This window comes from Anomaloglossus baeobatrachus, chromosome 4 (assembly GCF_048569485.1).
Source record: "Anomaloglossus baeobatrachus isolate aAnoBae1 chromosome 4, aAnoBae1.hap1, whole genome shotgun sequence".
In the NCBI taxonomy this organism is placed as follows: Eukaryota; Metazoa; Chordata; class Amphibia; order Anura; family Aromobatidae; genus Anomaloglossus; species Anomaloglossus baeobatrachus.
Window position 1 is genome coordinate 254728775 of NC_134356.1, and position 6494 is coordinate 254735268.

The following is a 6494-nucleotide window of genomic DNA, read 5'->3' on the forward strand; positions in this document are numbered from 1 at the left end:
TGAGCTGAGCGGGGAAGTGTGGGCTTCCTGCACGTAACTAAGATAAACATCGGGTTACTAACCAAAGCGCTTTGCTTGGATACCCGATGTTTATCTTGGTTACCAGCTTCTGGCAAGCTGCCAGCGATGGCTCCTGCACACTGTAGCTGTAAAAAGTCCTGCTTTTTGCTGCTAGAACCGTTCTCGAACGTATCTGGAACTATCGAGCTTTTGCAAAAAGCTCGAGTTCTAGTTCGATCTCGAACAGCCCCCAAAATCACTCGAGCCTAGAACTGGAGAACCACGAACCGCGAACCGCGCTCAACTCTACTCTTGGGACACCTATGTACTCTTTTCACTTATTATTGTCTCCTATATGGGGATGAAAAATCTTTACCCCAACAAGTATATGCCTTAGCGCACTTTCCTTCATTTATTTGTAAACACATTTTTTTAACATTCAGCTCATGTCCACCTGATCGCTAATCGCAACATACACCCATTTCCTTGCCTTTCCTGCTCCCTTGAGTCTCCACACCCGTGGCCGACACTCATATATATCCAGGTTCTGACTGCATACAAGTAAACTTATGATTAAGGACTCACTTGTTTTTATTACCATGTCCGAAACGCGTTAAGTTTTTTCTTGTATGATACCCTTGTACATGCGTTTTGGCTGATTTTTAAAGATCATTAATAAAGGACTTAAGATATTTTTAAGGAAATTGTGCCGAGTCCACACTACTCCTCTTTTCTCCTGCACTATACCGGCGTGGACTGGCCGGGGGACTCTGAGCACCTGACTGATTGACATAGCAGTGGATGACAGGTGAGCTGTTAACTTTTCTATTCTATCATGTGCTTGCCAGCTTCTGTGATCAGTACCCTTGTAGCAGTGTGGCAGGCTCCAGAACCATGGAGCAGGAAAAAGGTCTCCATCAACATTTTAAAAAAATTGGCCTCCTGCAGATAAAGACACCCTACCGCAATAGCAGGGATACATGCACCAACAAGCGGGCTTAGATCATCTACAATTATATCAGGGATAGGTGCATCGCAGAAGCTTAGATCATGTTACCAAGAAAGAAGACAAACAAAGGCTTCTATTCATCCCATCCAAAACTGGGCGGGATGAGAATAGAGGACTGTCAGCAAACTCTGCATTTAGGAAGATGTGGCTTCTGGTGAGAAGGAACCTGCCCAGCCTAGCAGTGATGCCCAAGATCGACCGGCATTCTGTGGGACCAAGAAAACATCCGGTATCCAGAGAACAAAGAATAAAACTAGGACGGTACCAGGAAAGATCAATCTCCAGCTACTTGCAACAAATAAAATGACGAATGGTGCAAGTCCAGGACAATGTATATTTACTGCTCAGTCCAATCCAGAAAACTGCTATACAAGAAAAAGAAGCCGACTTACCACAGATGACTGCCTCTTGTGACTTTTTGCGCTACTGATACTATATTCTCATGTGACACTCTGAAACCTACATATGTATAGTAACTTTATAGTCTGGAGATAGGTAACCATTCTGGCCATTACCTAAGCCATTTATTACATACATCTGTAGAAGAGAAACAATAGAGATCACGGATAACATTCATAGTCAGACTGGCTTCTGTAGGGATCTATCTGGTTACTGAAATCTACAGTATTTTATCCACCTTTTCGATTAACTGACTTTAGATATTCAGGAGATATTGACTGATGAGGATGAAGAGAAGTATATAGTCGGCCCAACTGAACATTCTGAGGTCTGTGTGAGATCAAAAACACAATGTATTAGTAATTATTGCTGGGCTGGCATGGATAGAAGGTTTCCACCAGCATAAATAGCATAGAGCAAATGTGGTAGATTTCCCCGCAACATGTGACCAAAGGAGCAAACAGACCATCATAGATTAACTCTTACCAGCCCACCTATTAATCAGCACAAAGTAGGTCGATCCCCGAGTCTGCCTGTGTTGATTCCAGACATCAGAGAAACCATTGGGCAGAGTGTAAGAATCTCTGTAATCTGAACATCGCCCAGCATCGCCATAACAGTCGGCGTCATTTGTGCGAAACTTTGTGACAGTGGCTTCCTTCATGCACTGGGATCTGTTGTAGGAGCTTCATTTACCACTTTTGCATATTTCTATTGGAGGAAAACCCCTATGTGAGTAGGTGAGCAGGAAGCAGGGGAGCTGTTATGTGCTTCTCTAAAGCCTGAGGCTCCGAGTGTCATAACTGGACAATTAGGTAAGGATAAGTAAGGTATATCTAAGCTGGTCAGAGAGGTTGGTATGTCTTCAGGAGACTGTAGAACAAATGATTATGAGCTCTTCCAGGCTCTTAGGGAAAAAGCGAAACTCCAGTGGAAGAGAATTACCTTAGATTCAAGAGGTGTTTGAAGGCATATTGTTGAGTCAAGGCAAAATAGGAGAGATATGACATAAATCTAATTGGTTAATGTGAGTAAGGTTTTTTGTTTCTTACAAACTGCTTGCAGAATAGACTCTGTCATTGCAAAAAGTGTACAAGGCAGCTTATGTCACTAGGGCAAGGGTCTTTGGATCAGGTGGGTAGAGACCCCTGTGTGATCTTTCAGGTTCAATATGTGATCCTGGAGGACAATCAAGGAGACTGTTGAGGATAGAAATAAGGACAAAGGGGAAGTCTGTTGAATTAAATGATTCAGATACCCCCCAAATTTGGAGGTTGTTCCTCCTGTTCCTGTTTTAAAGGCTATCCAAGTTTTGTTGGTGGGCGTGCAGTTCAGACAAGTGATGGTCCAAAGTATGCTGTAGGGCAGAAGTGGAGGATCCTTATGTATGGGGTGTGTCAACTTTAGATGAAAATGTTGAGAGGTCAGAAGAAAATTGAGTTAATTCATGTTTGTATTCTGCTGCCACTTGGGTAAAGTAGAAATGTCATATTTGGTATGTATCCACTCCATCAGTACATTTTATATTGACCAGATATGCTAGTCTATGTTCATCAATAATGGATACAGCAGTGAATAAAAGTCCTACAATGAAAAGTTAATCCTTTAGTATGAGGGAAGTGTGTCTAATAGTCAATAGAGTTGTTGGAAATAGGAGGAAATGGAGGTTCTGTCAAGCCCAACTTTCCTTCAAAAGATGGATGACATCTGTGTGACTAAGTACAGAGCCCAAGAGATTGAAGTGGCTCAAAAGAGAGTGTGGGTCTTGGAACCAGGGGTTCTTCTGATCTAGGATTCATATTTCCTAGACCCTGGTGTTTCAACTCTGACATGATTCTGTTGGCAAACCTGGGTTCGCAGTTCGTTTCCCAGGTACTGTGGAAGATTGATGTTGGGGAGCACGTCTCCACCAGAGCCCAACCTCGCCTTACTACAATCCTCTTGCACCTGATGCCTACAGTACTGGGTCTTGTGGAGGACTGAGACCTGACATTTCTTGATGATTTGCCCATGATATACAGTGGATATGGTGGTTATAAGATCAGAGGTACTGGAGCTCAGAAAGATGCAACTTCACTTGTGCATAGCTAACCATGTCCCTGTGACTTACAACTTTTATCTGGTATTTTTGGTGTTTTTTGTCTTTTCTTAATGTGCTAGTTCTATTAGAAATCAAATACATTTCTAATTTATCTATATTAAAAATTATATCCTATTTATTACTTTTTAAATTTCCCATATTGTATACAGCAGGATTTTACACAGTGACCTCTTGGCCAGTTTTGGCCCAGTAAAATATAGCGATCATGGAGAGCCTTGAACTTTATCTGTAAAGTATTTTGAATTTCTGACCAAATTTTGAAGAAATGGTCAAAGTTGTATCTAATAAATGGCTCCCCAACGTTTTAATCAGCTAGTCAGCAGAAATGGTAAAACACCATACATATTGGAGTAATTCTAGCCAAAGACATCAAATGTACTAATTCACCTTGACTTGTGCTTTAGATTGCAGTTTTTAAGTCTTCAATTCTGTTATGTAAGACATGTAAAACAGCACATATATTAAAACCTACCATTAAGGCATTTATTTATCTATTTTTTTTTCTAAAGTTATATTAATCTTTATACATTAAAAAGATTAAAACAAATATCTCGCTAACATTCAGAGATGGTATGTGTGTACCTCATAATGGCTTAGGTTCACGCAGTTATATTCTTGCTTAAAGTGTAAAGAATGTTATTATTTGCTATCAATGTTAAAAGCATAGAGACTAATAAAGTACTTTGAAATGAAAAGAGAAGATATGGGAGACAGAACGTCTATATGTATGGTGCTTTCAAGAGTAACAATTGCTTAAACACTCTTTTTTTATGGCAAGATTTTCTTTAGTAGTAGCCATCATCTTCTTAAATATGTTCATTGTCATTATCATAAAACAGGGCATTAAAGAAAATCAGCATTACAGGATGGGAAGCATGATTTAGGCAATCTGTTCTGTTCATGTAGTTAGCCCTCCATGAGTCACCTGTGATTTGTGGTAAAATTAGGCTGCCTTCAAAGAATCCAACACAGTTCCCAAGCAGGATTGTTCATCCATTTTTCTTTTTAAAAGGGGCTCAATGTGGTAAACACATGAAAAAAGACATATACTGTATTCACCAACCAATCACCCTATGTACTGCTGTTTCTTCAAAGCCTGCTTTAGACCTTACGATCCAGCATACGTTATCGTATGCAATCGTAACCGCCCCCATCATATGTGCGGCACGTTCAAGTTGTTGAATGTGCTGCACAAACGATTAACCCCCGTCACACGTACTTACCCGTCCATACAACCTCGATGTGGACGGCGAACGTCCACTTCCTGGAGTGGGAGGGATGTTCGGCGTCACAGCGACGTCACGTGGCAGCCGGCCAATAGAAGCAGAGGGGCGAAGCTGAGCGGGACGTAAACATCCCGCCCACCTCCTTCCTTCCGCATTACCGGCCGGGAGGCGCAGGATGCAGGTAAGATCTGTTCATTGTTCTCAGGGTGTCACACACTGCGATGTGTGCTACCCAGGGTACGATGAACAATCTCATGTTCAATTCATGAGGAATGAACGACGTGCGTGCGATGAACATTTTACCGTTCAATGGCAATCGCACGTAGCTGATACAAACTGCAATGTACCTTACGATGCCGGATGTGCGTCACTTACGACATGACCCCGCCGACACATTGTAAGATACATTGCAGCGTGTAAAGCGGGCTTAAGACTTCATGACGTAATGCTTGATGTAATGTGAACCACAAAAACGGCTCAATTTTTCATTCTGTGTTACTATGGAACTCTAAATTTAGCATTGGTATTCATACAGAATAAATGCACTATTATTTCTAAAAGGGGGTGGCCAACAAATAAGTCAATAGATTTTGGAATACTAATAAACTTGACAAGGTCACATCCGTGTCTGCATATACTACTATAAGCCCTGCCTTATTGCTAGACATTGTCACAACAACAATACTATTACTTCTAGATGCCGGTAGAATGTGTGCTTAAATCATAGAAATTCTCCCTTTCCTATACACTTGTGGTTTGCAGCAGTGAGCCAGTAAGTAATTAGCTCTCTGCTGGGAGCCATAGGTGGTGCTCTCTTCCACATAACACCCAGCAGACAGTCATTAGCTGACAATTATTAGTTAAGCTACACCTATGCCCTTTTTTTCCTTAGCTGTTGTGTACGGTTTTGTATTTTCCATGTTCTAAGGCTGGCTTGAAACTTGACTATCCACTTGTCTCCTGATTTTATCTCTGACATGACTTCTGGGTGTGTATTATTTAAATATAAGAGCCAGTCACAGCATGATGCAATTGCTTTCTCTTGCCTGAATCATCGTGAGAAAAAAATCCCAGATCTGCACTGTACCATAGTGTAACACTGGTCCGAGTGCTATTCAATAAAATATTGGATCACCCTTCGGCCGTGTTATGTGCTCTTGTGAGAAAGTGTAATGCTGTGTCCCCGCACTCCTTGCCTTCCTGCAGGGACATGCTCTTACTCACCGCCCCGCCAAGTCCCTCCGTGATGCCCAGAGTCATTGCTTCTCGTCCATGTGGGTTCTACTCCCTGCCTCCCGGAGACTGTGCAAGCATCACAGCATCTTCAGGAGCTCTTCTAGGGACCCAGGAAGTCTCTCAGCCTATTGCTGAGAGGGACTGGTTATTTAGGGCAGTCTCCCACTAGAGGAGTTGCCTGTTTTTTCTGTCTAGTCAGTTGTCAGGTCACCTGTCCCATCTGGTCCCATTGCGTCCTGTTCCTTCCTGTCCCGTCTGTCCTGTCCAGTCCTGTATCCAGTCCTGTTCCTGCCCATACCTGACTACCAGCCCATTCCGCCCTGTTGGGCTCCTCGTTCTGAGCCTGTCTCACCTGTTAGCATCTGGGTACAGCCTGTCCTGTCCATACTTGGCTAACAGCCCATTCCGCCTGTTGGCACCTGACTCCAGCCTATCTTGTCCTGTACGTGGTTACCAGCCCATACTGCCTGTTGGCTTCTGGGGCCATCCTGTCCTGTCCCATACTTGGTTCCCAGTCCATTCA

General features: G+C 42.7%; 1 pseudogene; it reads left to right on the forward strand.

The window, feature by feature from the left end:
- The first annotated feature begins 835 nt into the window (after positions 1-835).
- Positions 836-1316, forward strand: LOC142302380 (arginine vasopressin-induced protein 1-like; annotated as a pseudogene).
- The last annotated feature ends 5178 nt before the right edge of the window (positions 1317-6494 follow it).